The 21568-nt window shown below is 39.8% G+C and overlaps 1 protein-coding gene across 3 annotated transcripts in view; it reads left to right on the plus strand.

Moving 5' to 3' along the window:
* Nucleotides 1–785: 785 nt before the first annotated feature.
* The window catches only part of Tex15 (testis expressed 15, meiosis and synapsis associated), a 70370-nt gene continuing 49587 nt past the window's right edge, over nt 786–21568 (plus strand). For 2 of the 3 annotated variants that reach the window (XM_028877190.2, XM_037211678.1), the window contains exons 1-2: nt 786–948; nt 11017–11092. The gene's annotated coding sequence lies outside the window, so the exon portion shown is untranslated. Of the gene's footprint in view, nt 949–11016; nt 11093–21065; nt 21219–21568 lie in introns of those variants that run through there. The other variant, XM_037211677.1, reaches the window with a different exon arrangement.

Below are 21568 nucleotides of genomic sequence, written 5' to 3' on the forward strand. Positions count from 1 at the left end.
GTCGGCCTCCGAGTGCTCCCTGCAAGCCTACTAAGTCCTAACACGCTGAGCACCGACCGCCGAGTCCCAGGGAACCCGCGTGCGCGCCTTCCCACCAGCCCCCGCTGCAGGCCCGGGATTACGGCTCCGCCCTACTGCGCAGGCGCAGAGAGCCTCCCTCGCCCTGGCCCCACCTCCTCCACGTGCATGCGCGGAGGTATAAAAGCGTCGTCGGGGGCGCTCGCTGTTCCGGAAGTTTTCAGAGGCGCCGGGGCAGCGTGGAGCTGGCGTGCTCCAGCTGAGCGCTGAAGTCGACGAAGGCGCCGAGGGGCTGGAGGAACTCCAGGTTTGTGGGAGGGTGTGGCGGTGGGTGAGGGCGGGAGAGGGGGTGAGGGTAGCAGGTTTCAGGTAAATTGTGTGTGTGTGTCGGGGGTGACTTTTTTGTTTTGGGTTTTTTGAAACTTGATGAGTTGGGCGTTCCCGGTGTGGACCGGGCTGGCCTCGAACTCGAGACTCCCGTCGCCGCCGCCGCGTCGAGAGCCGAGAGCCCGCCTCGGCGGCGCCGTGTGAGGTGTGAGGCGGTGCTGTCGTGCGAGCTCGGTGCCCGCTCTCCCGCCCGCTCTCACGCTGCTAGCACTCGGGCTCCGACGGGAGCGCCTCGGCGGCTCCGGGCCTGCGCGTGCGCAGTGGGTGCCGGGGGGGGGGGCGGGGTGCGAGAAAGCGGACGGGCGCCCCTGGCTGGCTTCTCCCTGGCGCTGCCGCTCGGTCCCGGGGGGCTGGGCGGACCCCACGGAGGCGCCACCCACGCGCGGCTCGGGGGGGCCGCCCCCTGGGACTCGCTCGCCGGCGAAGCGGCTCACGAGGCGGGCGGAGATGGGGGCCCGAGCCGCGTCCGTCGCCGCCGCCGCGAGCTCGGACGATGTCCTTGAGCTCCCGGCTGCAGGAGCGGGTGAACGCCGACGGCCCCAGGTAGGGAGGGGAACGCGGGGCCGGCCGTCGGGGGGCGGGGTCGGGGGTCCTGCCACCCGGGTGGAGGCCGGTGTCCCCACCACCACCACCACCACCACCCTCGGCGGACTCTGCTCCTGGGGTGGGGGCGGTGGCCCGGGCTGAGCGGGAGCTTTTCGCCTCGGTGGGTCTGCACGCTTGGGGCCGTTCTTGGGATGCTAGCATATTGTCACCCCGGGGTGTGTGCAGGGGACAGGAAGGAGGCCACCCGGGTCTTTTAAATCCAAGTCACTTTCCCATCTGGACCCAGATCATCCTCTGTGGTCAAGTTTTGGCCGCATCGGGAGCCGGGGTGTTGTTGGGACGGGAAGGTGCAGAAAGGAAGGTGGAGGTAGGTTGTTGGCAACCCCGGTGCCCTAAAGATGTTACAGTGTCCTCAGGTTGTAAAAGGGTGGGCTGCAAGCGCGGGGTGCGTACAGTGTGTGCTGGTGCGTGGAGACGGATGGATATGGGACCACCTCGGGGTGTCACGGAAGACGCCAGAGAATGATTCGTTGCCTGTTGATAACTTTGACTTTTTGATCTGTAGGGGGAATACAAAATAGTTCACGCTTTAAGTAAGGACTGTGCTGTTGTTCGGTTCACATTTCGAAAATAGTTTTATTTATTGGGGAGAGGAAAGAAAATGATCAAAATAGGTGATGTGAACAAAATGAAAAGTAAATTACGTAACGCCCACCCCCAAAGCCCCCAGTTTTCACTTAAAATTAAGCGCGGTGTGGTAGCACACGTCATTAATCCCAGCACTCGGGGAGGCAGAGGGAGGAGGTTCTCTATGACTTGGAGGCCAGCCTGGGCTACAGAGTAAGTTCTAGAACAGCCAGGGCTACGTGGTGAGAGTCTCTGAGTCTCTCTCTCTCTCCCCCTCTCTCCCCCCCCCTCTCTCCCTCTCTCCCTCTCTCTCTCTCCTCCCTCCCTCTCTCCCTCCTCCTCCTCCTCCTCTTCTCTCTCTCTCTCAAAGAAAAGAAAAGGCATTGCCATTTGGAAGAGAGAACATTTTAACAGTTGTGTTAAGGAAACTGAAGGAGTGAAGTCAGTTCTTAGAGGATTTTTTGGTTTGGTTTTGTTAATCCCTGTTCTTGATCACCTTAAAAGCTTTGATTCAAAGCAAAGCAGAAACCTGTTTTTAATTACTGCCCAGACATTTTTAAAGTCTGAACCTTCCATGTTCATAAGAATCACATTTGCTGGGAAAGTGTTTAAACACCTTGAATACCTGTGTGAATTTTTTAAGAAATTGTTAAAGAATTCATAAAACTCATTTTCCATTTTTTGAAATGTTCAACCCTAGTAGCTCATACTTTAAATTGTAGCATATGTCTTACCATATTTTACTTGTACAGCTCAATATATTATAACACTTTACACCTTCTTTACTCAAGTGACCCCTGGGTCTTTGAAGTTTTTTCCTCATTGTACTAACTAGTCTATTTGGACTTTTTCAAGTATAAAGTTATGTTTTCTTATGCTAAAGAGTGATAAATGGCACCAGGGCCATAATTTTTTTTAATTGGGGTAAGCGGCCACAATTCACAATACTAGAAGATTGATGTGAGAAAATTGGGGTTTGGTATTTTTATTTTTTGTTGTTGTTGGTGGTACTGATTTAGTATGCTTTTGCTGTGTTCTGATTTGATTTGATTTTGCCTTGACTTCAGAATGCTTGCCTTTCTGAAGGATGATTTAGTCCTCTGAAGTACCTGAATGTGTCCTGTTAAGTATAATGAAATTTGATTTCTCCAGTTGCTGAATGTTCTGAGTTTGTGGCTTGTTTTGCTTGAAATCTATAAAGTACTATATATTAAAGATGAAAAATGACCTTATTTTGATCAAAAATAGACTTCTTGTTCAACAGGTACTTCACGAACGCCAGTATTTTGTTCATGTATTTGATGTGTTTAAAAATGCTTTCCCAAAGGGCTTTGCTTCATTATACTTAGCTTTGTGAAATTAGTTTAGTATATACTGTGTTAGATTGTCAGAAATCAGTGTAACAGACAGCTTTATTTTACTAGGTAGGGTGGAGTCACAAAACAAATGAAGCAAAGTTCAAACAGTTTAAAACCATTATGCATATAAGTAAGTTGTTTTAATGAACAACCTTGCCTATGAAGATAGTCTCTATAGTCTGGTAGCAAGTCTATGTCCTTGGAATGTGTAACCTTCATCATGCAAAGCCTTTGTAATTGCTGCCCTTTGAAAGGAAACGCTAGCTGCTCCTGAGGGGGTCTGTTACTACAACAGCCGAGGCCTTGCTAAAGCTGGAGCGGCTGGCGTAACTGACTTGATGTAGACAAATCCTTATCCGAACTTCATTTCCGTTTTGGAGAACTTTGTCCAATGCCTATTAGACCCAAGATAGACGAAAAAGTGCTTTTATTCTCTAGATTTTTCTGATAGGTGTAACCTGCTGTACTTGAAACTTAAGACTTTTAGGAACAGTGGTCTAATGGTATCTTGTCAGGATACAAATCTAAAACTGTCCACACCCCTCCCTCCCTCTTCCCCTCCCTCTTCCCCCCCTTCCCTCCCCCCCCCCTCTCCAAAGGGGGAAATACTTATTGCCAGTGACTTAAAACTTCCTTTCTTTTATAAACTTGTTAGCACTTGTGGTTTTATAGACTGAGCATCAAGACTAAAGTGAGGATGAGTGAGTGACATTTTTATACTAGATCAGTGGGAAACATTGCCTTCCTCCAGTCTAGGGGATGTTTAACTTGATACAGGTGGGTATCCGAAGTTCCTTTTCTGCAGGGGGTAGAGGTGAATTTCCTCACCTATTGTAAGGATTGTGGTACTGTAATGACCCATTTTGTTAGGTTTTTAAAGAGCAATCAAGGTTTTACATTACAAAGAACCAGGGAAAGCTGTTATCAGTAGGTCCTGATAGCTGTGTGAACATGACAAAGGTTCTGGTGTGTGATGGTATTAGGTGGGTGGAAAGCCCAGCAGAGCCAGGTTCTCTGGAGAGGCTTGGCTTTGTAGCAATTGATCCTCCTGTGTATGAAGCAAGACCCATCTGGGGTGAGGGTCTTTAAAGAAGGGAGAGTACGACTATCTTACTTCATGGCTTGCCTTGGGAGACAGGATTTCTGGCTTCTGTGATTTAGTCTGGGGAAGAGACTGGTTTCTATGAGCTGTTCCCTAGAAGGAAGGATGGAAGATGATGAGATCAGGAAGAGGTCGGGAAGAAACTTCCCTTCTGAAGCCTTTCAGTCACAACGTCAGAGTACTTAGAAAGTCAGGGTGCCATAAGTGGGGTATTGTTTCGTGAGCCCCCAATACCTCAAAGGCTTGTAAGATAATGTGTGGATTGTGTTGATTTTTGTTGAGGTAAAATATATGGCTTTATCCAGGTTCTCTAAAGTAGTGTTTCTCAATGTGTGGGTTTCGACCCCTTTGGCAAACTTCTTGCCTCCAAAAATATTTACATTACAATTCATAGCAGAAGCAAAATTACATTTATGACGTAGCAATGAAATACTGTTATGGTTGGGAGACACCACATGGTGAGGAACTATATTAAAGGGTCGCAGCATTAGGAAGGTTGAACATCACTGCTCTAAAAGGGTATGAGACCCTCCCCACCCTCCCCCTCCACACCAAATACAATAGAACCAAAAGAGGTCTTTAGAAGGCACTTCAATTTAGCTAATGTCAGAGCAAGAGTCCTAATAAGCTGGGACTGTCAATCCCAGCTGCTCCCGTTAGTCCACACTTAACTGTGGAGTGACTGTGTTGGCTGGGGCAAGTATTCTGTCTCTCCTCCCTGAGGCGCTCAGGAAAAACCTTGATGACAAAGACATACCAAAAGTTCACTAAACATTTTTTGTTTGTTTGTTTCCGGAGCTGAGGACCGAACCCAGGGCCTTGCACTTGCTAGGCAAGCACTCTACCACAGAGCTAAATCCCCAACTCCTGTTTGTTTGTTTTTCAAGACAAGGTTTCTCTGTGTAATAGTCCTGGCAGTCTTCGAACTCACATAGATCCATCTGCCTCCGTCTCCCGCGTGCTGGGATCAAAGGTGTGTACCACCACCACCTGGCAAAGTTCACTAAACATTTTAATGTAAAATCTTAGCAAGACCAATAAATGAAAAACTAAAAGAAACGATGCAAGCAAATACTTCTCAGTATATATAAAGGGTTACTGTAATTTTGTGCCATTGATCAAAACAAGGATAAACAGAGCTCTCATAAAATTAAGAACAAAATATTTGCTTGTGTAAGCAGAGTAAAAGAGAAGTAGTAAGAGAAGTCTAAACCCAGTGAACGTATTATAATGGTGTTTTTTAACTTGTACAACCTGAGCAGTGTGTTACCAAAGGCACAGTGGGTTGAGGAATAGGAAGCATCTGAAGTTAACAGCAGAAGCACACATTTTAGATAAAGCTTTACAGATCTGTCTTTATCTGTTGTGTGTCTTTCATGTCCATCCCAGTCAGTTAAACCTACAATCTTTCTGTGCCTTTGTTTTACCATCTCTGAAATGGAGTCAGAATCTTAAGGCGAATGCAATGTTAGATGTAGGTAAATGATACTAAACTCATTGCTGATGTGAAAGAAAATTGGTAAATGATGGGCTGATAGCTTTTCAAATTTAAATTCATTTAAAATATTTTAGGTGACCATTCTGCCTCATTCATGAGAAAGACGTAGAATTTGATAAAAATTAAGGAATTATAATTGTGTATTAGTGATTTCCTATGCAATAGTTTTTTATTTGCACAGGTTTGGAGGTGGGGGTATCTTAGTCATACCTGAGGGTACACATCTCTAATTTCAAAACAAAAGACCAAGGCAGGAAGACTGCCAGTTCAAGGAAAGCTTGGACTATATGGAGAGACCATTTTGAGAGAAACGGTGTGGGAGAATGCATTTGTCATGATGACCTTAGTAACACTTCTCAGTTTTTCAGCAGACTGAAAGGTGAGCAACAGTCAGTGGCTGGATTTCCAATATCAAGCAGTTTAGAAAAGGAAACTACTATTTTATTTATTTTAACTAACAGAAAGATAGCTTACTATTTAAAAACGAGAGAAACATCTTGACTGGCAAGAGTGACTGCACATAGGACTAGCTAGCTAGCTACTTGGTCAAGGCCCTAGAAATTAGATGACCAAGAAGAGTAGTATTTGAAGGTTTGTTGTGCTGCCAGACTGAAGGATGCAAAGACAGCCACCTAATCAATAGAGCCCAAGCTGAGTCCACTCTCTGCTCAACAGATGAAAATGATACAAGAAAGGAACTGGGAATCATTGTTAAGTTGTGGGGGATAAGATGAGTGGCTAATTCATCACAGTAGGACACTTAGAAGACATTAGGGAAATACAGAGAAATAATTAGAGGATTAAAGATGAACATTAAAGGCAAATTGAGGGAATACATTTAAACAGAAAGCAGGCAGTAGAGGAAAGGTCACCTCAGTGTTGGTCAGCTCTAGTTAGAAATTTGTCACCTGCCTACGTAGTTGTTTTTCTACAGGGATTAAAAATGAATTGTTGGGATTCTTAGATGTGACAGATTTCAGAGATAATTTTGGTGTTGAGGAAAGTACCTTATGTTTTCTACAAAGATTAAGTAAACTACTCTTGTTACTGTTCTTTTCTTCCAGGAGTTTTATGTTATTCCCTTGAAAATTCTGTCATTATCTTTAATCATCTGATTATTTCTTTGTATTTCCCTAATGTCTTCTAAAAAGTGTCATAACTGTGATGAATTAGGCACTAATCTTATCCGTGTGCTTTACAGTAATTCCCACTTCTTTCTCACACACTTTTCATCTGCTGAGCAGAGAGTGCACTTATTTTGGTGTCTGTTGATTAGTTGATAATCTTTTCACTCTTCACAGTGTGGCAGCACAACAAACCTCTAGTCCTTTTAATTTCTAGGACCTTGACCAAGTAGCTAGCTCGGTTGCTATCTGAGGAAAAGGAAGATAAAGAAGTGACATTATTGATGTCTTCATTTATTGTTCTCTGTTCTTAAACCCAATTCGAGGAATACATTTGTAACTAATACTTGAGCTCAAAAATAAAATAATGCTACTAATACCTAAAATACAGGTAACGTAGATAATCATCCTTGTTGTGGAATAGGGTATACGTTTTCCTTTGCTGTTTTACTGCACGGTAGGCTGGTTGTGTTTCAGCCAAGCTGGGTGGAATTTGTCCATTCAGTGAGGTTGGAGGAAGAACTAGGAGTGTCAGATTGATTGATGAATTTAGGTGTTTTCTCACCTTGCTCTGAAGCCTGGGTGACTTCTGGGTCTGTGGAACTTGATCTGTTTTTACCAAAGGTTGTAAACTCCAAAGGGAAAGAAACGAAGGGAGTCCTAATCCTTGGGGGCCCCTTAACGTTAGTTATTCCCCTGGTGAAAAGCAGCTGGACTGAAAGGACGATTTCCCATAGCCTGGGCTCTTGGGACAGATGTTAAGCATGTAAATTACTTTTAACTATATTCTCATTTGACTTGTATAATTAGGTGCTTAGACCTGAAGGAGATCCTGTCCCAAAAGTTTTAAGGGAAATCCATCCATACAGAATGCATCATTAAAACAAAGTTGGAACTTTTTAATCACTACAAAATTGTGGAAATGACTGAGAGTGAGCCATGGATTTATTGTGTTACTAGTCTGCTTCTTGACTATAAAGAGCTTATTGCCCATATATCTGCACATGCATAACTGTACGTGTATGACATGAATAAGCAGCTGTTAAGATGTGTAGCTGCACTGGAAAAGCTACCATTCCTCACAGTTCTTTTCTACTTTTTGTCTCTTTTCTTCCAAAGTGGGAACACAGTCCTTACTTGATAGTAGTGAAATGAATTGAATGTCTACTCCCTGTCCTCATCTTTGTTGTTTTGTTTTGTTTCTCCCTCTAGTAGCATTTTACTTAAAAGTGAAGTTTGCTTAATTATTGACACACTCTAAAAGATATCACTGAAGGGAGGGGGTCTTATTAGGTGACTTGATGCTTTCTTCAGGATTTTCTCAGACTAGCAAATCTAAAACTTAGGCCACCATCAACTGGAGAAGTTTTCAGATGTTTGCTGGATCCATCCTATAATGTAAGATCAGGAGGTCTGTGTAGATTTAGATTGCAAACAAGTTTCTAGGTGATGCTGCTGCTGCCACCCAGGGATCACTGAAAACAGTTGCCTTTAGTAGTCTAAACCTCACATAGATGATTCCCTGGTACAAGAGATTTCATTACTGGGCTTGATAGGCCACAGTGCTTACATAACTGGTGATTATAAAGTGCTGTTATGTATCTTGCAAGTTCACCTTTTTTTTTTTTTTTTTTTTTTTTTTTTTTTGGCAGTGCTGGGAATTGAATTTAGGGCTTCACACATGCTGGATAAACACTCTGCCACTGAACTATATTCCTTGCCCCCAGATAGCATTTTTCTCTAATTTTGTGCCTTTGTATATTTCAAAGGTATTTGTTAATGCGTTTTTCTTTCGACATGAGACATCTTTAAAAACTGATTTGAACCTAGTTGACCTAAATAAATAGCTGGATCTAAGTGGGATCCGCACTTCACTTTACGTTTACTGTGCTGACTGCTTCCTCTCTTTCTCTTACTTACTCTTCTCACCTTATACTTAATTTTTCCAGTATAATTTCATTCTTAAGTGTTTATGATATTTTTTCTTTCATACAACTTTGAAAAGGAATAGGAAATAGACATAAAGTAAAGGGGAAAAGCGTTGATGGATTTAAGGCATTTTATCCAGTGGTAGGTTTTGTTTATTTTGAAATAGCTCAGACTCACTTGAACTCACAATCCTATTGTGTTGACCTCTAAAGAGTGTTGAGATTATAGCTATGCACCAGCACACTCAGCATATGTTCATTGTTGTTTGCTCCTTAAAAATGGAACATAGGCCACAAATCTGTGGATAGATAAATCAAACCGGAACCATCTTTGTTAAAACCTGTAGTTGATGTCATCCTGTTGTACCTGGTAGCTTCTTTTTCCTGTCCAGGAGTTTTGTTTGCCATTCTTTTGCCATTCCAGTTTTACAACTTTATATGACCTTTAGTGGCTAGTTCTTACCCATATTTATTGTACAGTTTTTTGAATGTAGTTCCTAGTGTACAAATTACCCAAAGTGTAAAAAGTTGTTTGTGAATCTTCATCCTCATAACGTTTTTTCTGGACAGCGGCACATGAGCTAGCGTGGGCTAGATCCTACTTTGTGTTATGATTGCGCATATCTGGAGAATCTTTTCCCTTGGTGGCAAATTTTCAGATCCCTTGGAAGGGTAAAGTGCATCCTTCAGTGCATTTGTGAGTGTTGTGATAGAGTATTCTTGTGCCACTGACTGGTGACAGGGAGATACTTTTCTTTGTGGAAGTAACTCTTCCAGGCCCAAAATGGAAATGAAGAATGTAAAAGATTGTGGAAAGGAAAAGCCATCAAATTATAGTTATATATCACACATACAATTAATACTAAGTATTTCATACTATTATTGATACACTTTGTGAATGACAGTAAGGCCTGGGCTATTACTACATTTCTCAGTATTTCTAATTCCCAAATTATTTGGCATTTTGCTACAATTTTTCTTTTTTTCTGTTCTTTTTTGAGCCTAGGCTATCCTCAAGCTTGGTATGTAGCCAAGGATGGCTTTGAATTACTGATCATCCTGGTTCCACCTCCCCAGAACTGCGAACAGACATGAGCTACCATGCATGCCTGCGCTGGCATTTTGCTTTTATATGTCAGTCCATTTTCTTATTACCATAGTACATGACTACACTTGCCCAATTGTTTCTTTTTAATTTTATTTTTATGTTTTTAGATCTCTTGGTCACTTCATTAAAATCCTTGAGTAAAATGTAGACAAAATAGTAAATTAGAGTGTAAAATACATAGTAGCAAAATTTTTTTCAAAAATTGATCTACAACATGTGCTTTAAATATCTTTAAATTTTCATGAATGGTATAACTTGGAGAGAAGAGAAACTCTAGAATTTTCACTAAGTCTTAAAGTTTGTTTGATATTTCATTAATAAAAAATGGATTTCCTTGAAGAATGTATAACATTTTAATAAATAAATTAGTATACTATACATTTTACCATATAATTGGTAGTATTTATTATCCTGACATTAAAATGTAAGTCAAAATTGTCTCATTTCACAATTGCACAAAGCTAATTGTAATAGATCTTTAGGATAGAAATCACAGCTGCTTAATGTTTCCATTGTACATCCAAATTAAGGATTGTTTTGTTGTTGTTGTTGTTGTTGTTGGTGGTGGTGGTGGTGGTGGTGGTGGTGGTGGTGGTTTCTTTTGGTTTTTCGAGACAGGGTTTCTCTGTGTAGCTTTGGGGCCTACCTTGGAACTTGCTCTGTAGACCAGGCTGGCCTCAAACTCACAGACATCCGCCTGCCTCCACCTCCTGAGTGCTGGGATCAAAAGCATGTGCCACCATGCCCAGCTCCCAAATGTTTAAATACCCTTGCATGATATTAAGGACTGGACTGGGATGGTATAGTGCTTTAGAATCCAGACTAAGGCAGCAAGCAAGCTAGACCTGAAAAATGAACTTGCCAGTTGAGTAGCCTTCATCAAGTTCCTGAAGCTTTCTTGGTCTGTGTTTTGCCTTCTGATAATGAGAAGGTAAAATGAGTACTAATATACAAAGTACATATACCATGCATAACATGTGCAATAATTTGTACAAAAGTAACAGTACTTAGTGTTTAGTGGCTATGTTGTATGTAAAAACTGCTAAAGCAGGTGCATTTGCTATGTCCTAATATAATTTTATTTCATTAGAAGTTGCTAAATGGTGAGCTAACAGTTAACTCTGACTAGCAGATGAGACTATATGAAGGGAAGAGAAGGTAGGAAAAAATTAAAAAGAAAAGGAATGGAGGGATTTGAGAGATGCAAAACACAAAAATGAGTAAAGAAGAAAATGAATGGCGTGGACTATAAAGAGTTAATTCTGGGGGAGCTTTTTAACCATCATTTACTACATCCTATCTTTTTTCTTTTTTAAATAGATGTTCCTTTATTGTTCTCCATGTGTGGACTGAGTCCTGATCATAACTATATGATACTAGGTACTGTTGCACAGTGGTAAGTATTTCAGACAATGACTTTGTTACTGTAACTCAGGTTCTGGGATGACTTTTTTAAAACTTATAGCTGATTGGTTCTCATTTATGAATAGATTTTCAATAGAGGAACGTATATGAAGAATGTACTTAGAAAAGTATATTAGAATACTTTCAAAGTAGATGTTAAATATTTATTGAGTACTATCTTAGTCCATTTAAGCTGCTATAATGTGCCATAAACAGGGTAACTTGTAAACAACAGAAATGTATTTCTCGGCCATTCATGGTGGTGTGTATTTGTAATTACGTTACTCAAGAGGCTAAAGCAGGAGACTCTTGAGTTCAAGGCCAGCCTTGGTTACATAAAGAGACTCTGTCCATAAATATATATATATACATACATATATATATATATATATATATATATATATTTCCAACAGTTCTGAGAACTGTAAAATCCAGAGTTAAAGCAACAACAGGTTCCTTGTCATAAATGACATCTTACTATGTCCTCATGGGGTAGAATAGACTTCCCTAGCTCCCTTGGGTGTCTTTTAAATTAGCATTAATCTGGGGCTAGAGAGATAGCTCAGTGGTTACTGTTCTTACAGAGATGACCTGAGTTTGGTTCTCAACATCCATGTCAGACAGCTCACAACTGCCTGTAACTCCAGTTCCAGGAGGATCTGACACCACCAGGCACCCACACACATACATACACATGATTAAAACAGATCTTTGAAACAGGTAACAGTCTCATTTGATGAAGCCTCTGCTGGCAGACCTTGTCATTTTATAAAGACTACCTCTTACTACTGTTATATCAGTGGTTAGGTTCAACATATGAATTTGGGAGGATACAGTCAGACCACAGGACATATACTTAATTTCATAAGGAATTGTATTTTGCATAGGAGATAGAAAAATTGGGTAAAGAAAGGTAAGTAGAGAAGATTGGCCTATTTATAATTAGCATTAATATAAGAAATAACGTTCATAAAGTCAAGTCAGTATGCTGCTACTGCTTAGGATGTTTGTGGTATGCTAAGAGAGTTTGCCCTCAGACACAGAATATAAATAGGAGAAAAAAATATTTTACAGCCAAATTTCTTCTTACATTTATTTATTTTGTGTGTGCACAGCACAGTGCATGTGTGAAGGTCATAGGGCAATTTGCAGGAGTCAGCTCTCTTCTTCCACCCAGAGCCCAAACTCAGGTTATCAGACCTAAATACCTTTACCTGCCGAGTCATCTTTTTGACACTCATTTTATATTTTTAATCAAAAGTAATGTTACAAAGTGATTTTTAAATATTTGATTAATTCTAATGAAATTCACTATCAGGGTGGAAATTAAACTGTTGACGAGTAGAAAAAAGTACTATAAGCATAGAGAGAAATACTCAAGATAAATAAATACTTTTAGCTATTGGAAAGGTGGGAGAAAATTGGGGATTTTTTTTTCTTTCTTTTTTTTTTTTTTTTAATTTATTTGAAGTGGGAAGTTAAGAGACCATAGTCGGGTCATCATGGGACCACTACATTTCCCCTTTTTTGTCTAAATAAGACTCTAAACCTAATGCAAACTATATACAATAAAAAATGATGATCAAGAATTGTCCAAGAGAAATAAAGGGTAATAACATAAACAAAAATGAACTACAACGAATAAGAACAGCATCAAACAAGAAACACATGTTAAATGTCCAGAAGGTTAACTTAGGAAGCTGTTAAACTCTTCAAGACTTTAGCTTGCGCATAATGTTCAGCTTCTCACATATCCCTATATATGTCTGTCTGGAAGTAGTTGGAAGGTTGATGAGGTTGATGTAAGAGCAGTAAACTGTCAGTTTCCAGCTACACAACTTACCATAGCACAGATGAGAAGATGAGCATTTAGCGAACAGCAGAGTCAGAGCAGACTCCTGTCTGTTGAGTTCTTCAACAGAATGCTTTCTATTCGATTTTGATTCTTTCAAAGAGTTTCAGTCTAATTTTATTAGTAAAAACTTGGATTAAAACACAAGAAAATGAGCCGGGCGGTAGTGGCACACGCCTTTAATCCTAGCACTCGGGAGGCAGAGGCAGGTGGATCTCTGTGAGTTCGAGGCCAGCCTGGGCTACCAAGTGAGTTCCAGGAAAGGTGCAAAGCTATACAGAGAAACCCTGTCTCGGAAAAAAAAAACACACAAGAAAATGAGCTTTTTAGCTAGTGACCCTGAGCTACTTGTCACTAGGCAGGTTTAAGAATTTAGATCACTCCCAATATATAGTCACTGAACAAATTCCATACTTTGTTGAATTGTAGGAAAAACTTTTTTGTTCTACTTAGTATGGTCTCTAAAACAAATCAGGTGAGGCTTTACTATCACTCCACTTGGTACATCCGTCCCATCACCAGATAGTCTTAATTAATGCTATTTACTATGGATTTGTAACAGTTTTGACATAAGAATACACTTAGGTTCTCAGGCTTTCTCTTACACTTAAGTTGAATTTGTTCTTTGCTAGTGCCATATATGTATAAAATGCATTTTGATTACTGTAACCCTCTCCTAACCTCACCCCTATAGATTCCCAATCCTCTCTACAGTTCCCTTTCAAACTTTCTAGAGTTTGGAGGGTTTTGGTTTGTTGTTTGTTTGTTTGTTTTGTTTTGTTTTTAATTTTTTGGTTGATTGGTTTTGTTCTTTTGTTTTGGGGGTTTTTTTAGGGGGAGGCTAGAGGTTGGGTTGCTTTGATTTGGTTGAGACCCATTGAGTGCAACCATACCATAACAATCTATGTGACCCTGTGTTTGAAAGTACCAGTTGGCATCTTCTGTGGGGGCACAACTAAATACAGCGGCCTCCCCTCTCCCAGAATCCAGCTGATAATTCAGCTTGTAAGTGTAGTGCTCCATGGGCCCCTCCATGATCCCCAATTATTGAGAGGTCCAGCCTTGTATAACCTGTTGAATATAGCCCCAGCTTTATACAGCTAACTTTCTGGGAAAGTCATGATAAGGACACTGATTTTAAGCATACAATGTATGATCTCTAAATCTTTTAAACATAAATACAACAAGTGTTAGCAAAACAGGACCATTCTCTCAGGAGTTATGTTGACTTTTTTTTAAATGTATTACTGTGGTGTACATGATATGCATGTTTGGGCATGTGTGCCACAGCACATGTGGAGGTCAGAGGACAACTTGGTAGAGTTGCATCTCTCCTTCACTTTATGTGGGTTCCAGGAATCAAATTCAGTTACCAGGCTTGCACAGCAAGCTCCATTATTCAGTGAGCTCCTATATTGAGTTCTCCTTCTAGACCTTTGTTTTTAGAATGGTGAGTTAAGTCAGCTACTGGAATTTTGTGTTCTTGCTGTAAGCCTTGGTCTCTGGATGATAGTAATGCCTCCCAGAGAAGTAGAATTCAGCAGGAAGTTGATTTCACCAGGGGCATGATCTTCACATGGTACTTTTCTAAAAGATTTTGAGAAACATGAGTGGCTAAGTAAACACAATAGTGGGAAAGAAATGAAAAATAGTCTGATAGATTCTAATGGCAATTTAAGTAAAATTTAAAGCATAATCTAAGCTTTATGATCATAATTGTTCTGCATTTAGATATTGAAGAGATCCTCTTTTCCCAAGTTCCAAGTCACATAGGGCCAAGTCTCAAGTTATATAAGACTTGAAAGAGAATGAAGGATAGACTCTCAGAAGTTGCTGCAAAGTGATTGAACTTTGTGTGTGTGTGTGTGTGTGTGTGTGTGTGTGTGTGTGTGTGTTGTGTGTATTCACAAGTGTGGACATGTAAACCCTAGAACAACTTCACATTTGTAGTAACGTTTACATTTACATTGTAAGAGGGCATGTAATCCTAGCTCTGTGCATATTAAATCTAATGTTCACCCAGATACTTCTTGAATTGGCCAACTAAGATCCAAGTTAAGTAAGAGTATTACTAACAGGTGGATCTTGATGATAGCAGTGTAGGGACATCCTCTGGACCCTTTAGGAAAGCTTGGTTTCCAGTCATTGAAAGACAGTGTACTACCACTCCTTCAGTCCTCCCATTACTAGTTGAACAGACATTTGATAGTCAGTTATTCAGTTCTATGTTAACCTGGAGAATTCTACTTTACACACATGTATTTTGATCTGAGCCTTTTTCCTTTGTCATACAAACCATAATCCTTTTGCTTGTGACCTTGCTGACTAAGGGTCAGTGCAACCTGCCCATAGTTTATCTTGGCTGCTTTAACAAGATACCACAAATGGGGCAACTCCACAAGAACAGAGATGTTTATAGTTGGTAAATTAGAGAAGTCTTCTCAAGCTGCTGGAAGAAACGGTGTGGTGCGTGATGAGGGACGCTTCCTCACTCACACTGTGTCCCCCTGTGAAAGGTGTAAAGGAGGTCTGGGGATCATTTTGATAAGGGCACTAATCCCATTCAGGAAGGCACATCTGTCAAGACCGAATTATTTCTAAAGGTCCCATTTCTGCAGTCTGACATCACTTATAATTTACTGCTAATGTTTAGATCTTGAACCCATCTGGGGTTAATCATGAACACAGTTTAAAGTCCCAGCTTCATTCCTCCATGTATAGGTAGCTAATTTTCCTGGTATTGTTTGTTTCAAAGATTGCCCTCTGAAATGAGATTGGCATCCTGGTGGAACATCTTATTCCATATGCAGTGAAGGTTTATTTTGGATCTCTTGGTTGTAGTTCATTTGTCTAGACATCTGCCAGGCTCCAAAGAATATGAAATTATGGAAATAAATTAAGAAATAATATGTGTGTATATATATGTATATACATACATTTAATGCAGAAAATAAAGCATTATAAACAAGTAACTCAGGCAAAAGAACAGATTCATATTAACTAGAATTAAGATGGTGGCATTACCAGATAAAAGTACTTTTAGGGCCATTGAGATGGTTTAGCCAGTAAAAATGCTTCCTGTGCAGACCTAATGACCTCAGTTTGATCCTTGGAACTCAGTGTAGAGGAAAAGAACTGATGCCTGAAAGTTGTCCTCTGACCCCTACATCCATGCTGTGGCACAGATGCACCCACACAACATAGTACATATGTAACATTCACACACAAAAATAATAATTTTAAAATACATTTATTTTACATTTAAAGAAATAACAGTGTTAGGAGGCAGGAAATCAGGGGTTCAAGTTCATCCTTGGTTACATAAAGAGTTGGAAGCCAGACAGGATAGATAAGACCCAGTTTCAAACAATTTTTTTTAAAGAATCAAGTATGTCTCATATAAATAAATAGTAGTAATAGAAAAATTTTAAGCTCAGCAGTTTGTGGGCAATCTGATTTACTCAAAGATAAAGGCAAATGCTGCTAAGTCTAATGACCTGGGCTTGAGCCCAGGTAGAAAGAGAGAAGAAAGTTAATTTCTGAAACTTGTCCTGTGACCACTACTCATACACCATGGAACTTGTACACACAGACACATATGTGGTGGAGGGTGCAAATAAATAAATGTAATTTAAATTTCTCAAACATTTGTTACTTTATTTTTGTGAATGTATATGAGGCTGAATGAGTTTATATGCATTACATGCATGTGCCCTCAGGCCAGAGAGTATAAGGTCTCCCACAACTGGGAGTTAGAGGCAGTTTTGAGCTGCCTGACTTAGGTGCTGAGAACCGAACCCTGCTCTTCTATAAGAGTAGTATGTGCTTTTAACTATTTGACCATTTTTCCGGCCCCTGTAATTTAAATTTTTTTAAGAGCTCAATCGTATGGCAGATTAAAATCCACTGAAGAAACAGTGAACTAGATTTTGGATATTAATGAAGGGCTTAGAAGGTAGATATATTTGAATATAAGTACTTAGATATCATAACAGTTAATGTACAAATTGCTGGGAATGTCATATAACATTTTTCTTCTAATTACATTTATTTTGTATGTGTATGTGCGTGCATGTTGTGTCTGTGTGCAATTGTACATACAACATGTGAATTCCAGAATACAGTATATATGTGGATTCCACAGTACAGCTTATTAAGAGTCAGTGCTCTCTATCCACCATGTGGGACCTAAGGGTTGAACTCAGGTTATCAGTGTCAGGAGCCACCTGCTGAACCATCTCACCAGCCTGTCATAACTGTTAAAAGGTGCAATGCCTTTCAAGAAATCCCATCAAACACTTTACCTAGAATATCATAATATATGTGAAATTTCAGAGATAATATGTTAAAAACTACCAGAGAAAAACACCCACAAATTAGTGACTGTTAGATGGGAAATTGTTAGACTGATTGAAACAAGGTCTTACTATGTAGACAAGACTGTATTGGAGTTCACATCATCCTGTGGAAATGAACCCCACATCCTCACCAAGTGCTGACGTGACAGTCATAAAGTGCCACACCAAGCTTGAATATTATTTCTTTTGCTAATTGAATTTTTTCATGCTATATATTCTAATCATGCATTCCCCCTCCCCAAACTCCTCTAAGATAAAAATACAATTTTGACTATAAAACATTCCTGTTCAGAAAAATAAAAGGGCTGGTTTTAAAAACAAGGGAAATTATTTGAAACGTGTAATTGACAGCTAGAATTTCACAGAAAGCCTTCTTGATCATATGTTGATAGAAGACGGCTTAAAACCTTGAGTGAGCTTTTCACAGATGTGAAAATAAAAATGACCAGAAAGTATATTCAAATGGTCAGTCTCCCAAAACATTGTGTTAAAGGCAAACTACAGATGTATTGATTAGCTTTCCATTGCTGTGATAAACACTGTGACCAAAATCAACTTGTGAATGAATTGGGTTTTTTCATCTTACAGTTTTTAGTTCATCACTAAGGAAGCCAAGGCAGGAACCTGGAGATGGGAACTTGAGGCACAGACCATGGAGGAATGTTCTTCATTGGCTTGCTCTCATGGATTGCTCAGTTTGCTTTTTCTTAAGTGCCCCAAGGCCACCTGCCCAAGCATGGCACTGCCCACAGCAGGCTGGGCTTTTCTCTATCAGTCATCGATCAAGAAAATGTCCCACAGACTTGCTCAAAGGCCAGTTTGAAGAAAGATACGATCCATAATGATGGGAAAAGTATAGTGGCAGAAGGGTGAGGCAGCTGTGCATATCACATCCCCAGTCAGGAAGCAGAGATGAATGCTGGTTCTCAACTACTTCCTCCTTTTTTCTTTGTATTTAGCCTGGGTGGTGCTGCCCATATTCAGGGTGGGTCTTCCCTCCTCAGTTGTTAAACCGCTTGGAAACATCTTCACATAGTGTTTTGGGGGGTGTTACTCTTTCTCTTTTGGGGGGCCTGCCACCCAGCTCCCTAATTAATCACACACGGAGGCTTATTCTTAATTATGAATGCCTGGCCTTATCTTGACTTCTTTCTTGCCAGTTTTCCTTAACTTATTCCGTCTACCTCTTGCCTCTGGGCTTTTCCCATTCTCTTCTTTATATCTTACTCTTACTCTGTGGCTTGCTGTGTAGCTGAGTGGCTGGACCCTGCAGTCTCCACCTTCTCTGGCTGCTAGCTAGATCTCTCCATCTCTCCTCCCAGATTTCTTTATATGTTCTCTCTGCCTCACCTATCCTTTTTCCTGCCTTGCTATTGGCCAGCTCTTTATTAGACCATCAGGTGTTTTACACAGGCACAGTAACACAGCTTCACAGAGTTAAACAAAGGCAACATAAAAGTAACACACCTTAAAATAATATTCTACAACACTCACAGACACCCAGAGGTGTCTTTTAGGTGATTCTAAAATCAGTCACATTGACAATAAAGATTATCACTACCCATATCTGACAAGAATGTGTAATAAGAGTTTCAGGAATGAGAACACACATTTTTGAGAGGAAGATGCCATAAGCATAAATAGATATTATACACGTGACAAAGTGACTTGCTATAGGAGGAAGCTATCGTTAAACAAAAATATATAAGTATTGTATCATGATGAACAATTTTTGTGTCGAGGCTTTACAAATCATTAAAAGATTCATTTCTATGTTTAAAAAATAGTAATCGAAGAAAAGGTAGGATGATTCACAGGAAAATAAAACTAGACCAATCTCACAGATAATAAAAGCCAAATTAAAGCCACAAGATTTTGTGTGGTATGATATGACTTGTAATACTGAGGACCAAGTCCAAGGCATTATACATGCTAACCAGTTTCTCTGCCACTAGCTTCATCCCCCAACCTCATGATGTTTGGGGAGGTTTTTTTTTTCCTAATCAAATTTTCAGAGGTTAGACCTGATGAAATATGTTTAAGTAATTAAAAAATATTTTCTGATTTCTTTTCTGTAGAAAATTAAAGCAGTTGTGAAGAACAGTTTGAGATAAATGTGTTACTAAGAAGCTAAGAAATCGATACCTAAAAAGTAGCTATAATATCAGAATTATGAAGTCATAGACAACTGGGGATGACTATGTTATTCCAAGAACATATTGGTCAGATTATCAAATATAGGGAGCCAGATATGAGTCGGAAGGAACTTAGGAGCATAAGAGACTGATGTGAAAGGCATCAAGGACTTTGGAAATTGCTTTTTAGGTGGAAATCAAAGTAGACTGAGGATAGTGAGAGATCGCTAGAGACTAAGGCAAACTTGTCCACTTTGTTTTGTACGTGATCAAATTTGAGTTTGTGTAAATACTGTAGAGGAATAGAATGAAAATGAGGAGAAGAGTTTAGAGTTCAGTAGAAAGATGGTTGAGACAGTGGGATGCAGGAGATGGAGTTTCGTTTCATAATGGAAATTATGAAGTCTAGTTTTAATTTAGCTCTAGCCCTTTGGTATTTAAATTGCTTTAATCTATGGTGGGGTAGCCATGTCCTTCCACAAAGAGCTAAGTGCTAAATACTTTAGTTGTGGGCCGTGAGGGTCTGTAACACTTAGCTATTCTTTTTTTCTTTTTGAAGATTAATTTGTTATATATGTTTTTTATGCATGTTAAGTGCAGCATGTACATGTAGTGCCAGTGGAGGCCAGAGGAGGACATCAGATCCCACAGAACTGGAGTTAGAAATTATAAGCTGCTATGTGAGTGCTGGGAAGTGCATCTTCAACAGCAGCAAGCACTCTTAACCACAAAGCCTTCTCTCTGGCGGCTCCAACTATATTCTTGTAAGAGGAAATGGATGGCTTTGAGTCTTATTAAAGGAAATCCAGGACTCCTGGGGCTTGTTCAGTTATCTTAGTAAAGACTTAATTAGTGATTATTTTGTTTTTTGAATTATTTTGAATATTAGCTGAAATATTTTGTGGGAGTTGGTTGGGAGTGGTGTTTTAGAGCACTTTCTCATTTATAACTAGTAGTCTTAAGAACTTGTGTTCTTGATTTGTAATGGTTGACTTATAAAAATACAATTAAACTAAATTTTGAGGGAGCTCAACAATGGTTTAGCATCAATTCCCTCAAGTTGCCCTCTGACCTCTATGCAGGCACCGTGGAAAATATTACACCCCACCCCACCCCGACACACATGCACAAACACACACACACACACACACACAAATAATAAAGTGTAAAACTAGATCTTGAGGGGTTTAAATCTATAAACCAACTGTTCAACTTTAAGAGTTTCTTTTTTTTGTCATCAACTTGTCTGTGAAAAAATTAATATAAACATTCATTGTACACACAAGATAATGTGCTGTAAAGGAAAGATACTGACTTGCCAAGGTCCTGATCCCTGGTTAACTCTAGAACTAGAGATAGGCCTGTATTTGACTTCTGTTTGTCTTTACAACACTACGTGTCTCAGTAGACTCGGGCTGGTCCATAGAAAGGAATCAGGTTTACATTTACAGTTAGTTTTGTGCAGTTCCAGTGGACCAGTCTTCTAACCATGTAACATAGATACTGTTACAGAGAAGTTAGGCACTTTGCTCAGTGTAACATTCTTTGTGGTAAAACCAGAATTCTAATCCATTATTACACTTTGCCTTTCTATCTGCTTAGCATTTGCGTCAGAGCTTTCTTTCTGGAACTGAGTCAGTCTTTGTCACTCCTTGAAAGTCCGAAGCCTGGGCACCCAGTCTCACTTTTCCGTTACGTTTTAAAAGTTCTTCGTACATTTTATTTTTTCTGCTCTTATGAGCAACTCCAGTACACCATTAAGTGGAAAAGCAAGTATGCTTATTTTATTCTTACACTTCCAGTTCCTATAGATTTTCTGTAGACTATATATAAAGTTAGGTTATGGATGGTTCTATTCCTGTCTATTAAGCTTTACAAAATTTATAAATGAATTTTTAATTTCACTTTTTTCTGCATCTATTAAAATAACTACTTTATATAATAAAAACATGGACATTTTTCCTACTGTTAAATCATCCTTGCCTTTTGGAGATAAGTTATGATGATTTATTAATAGTATTTATTAAGATTATGATGATTTATTAATAGTATCTTTCAAAATCTATTTTTATTACTTAGTTTTTTAGTAGATTGCCAATTTTTATTTTTTTAGATTGAATTTT

This window comes from Peromyscus leucopus, chromosome 17 (assembly GCF_004664715.2).
Source record: "Peromyscus leucopus breed LL Stock chromosome 17, UCI_PerLeu_2.1, whole genome shotgun sequence".
Taxonomy (NCBI): domain Eukaryota; kingdom Metazoa; phylum Chordata; class Mammalia; order Rodentia; family Cricetidae; genus Peromyscus; species Peromyscus leucopus.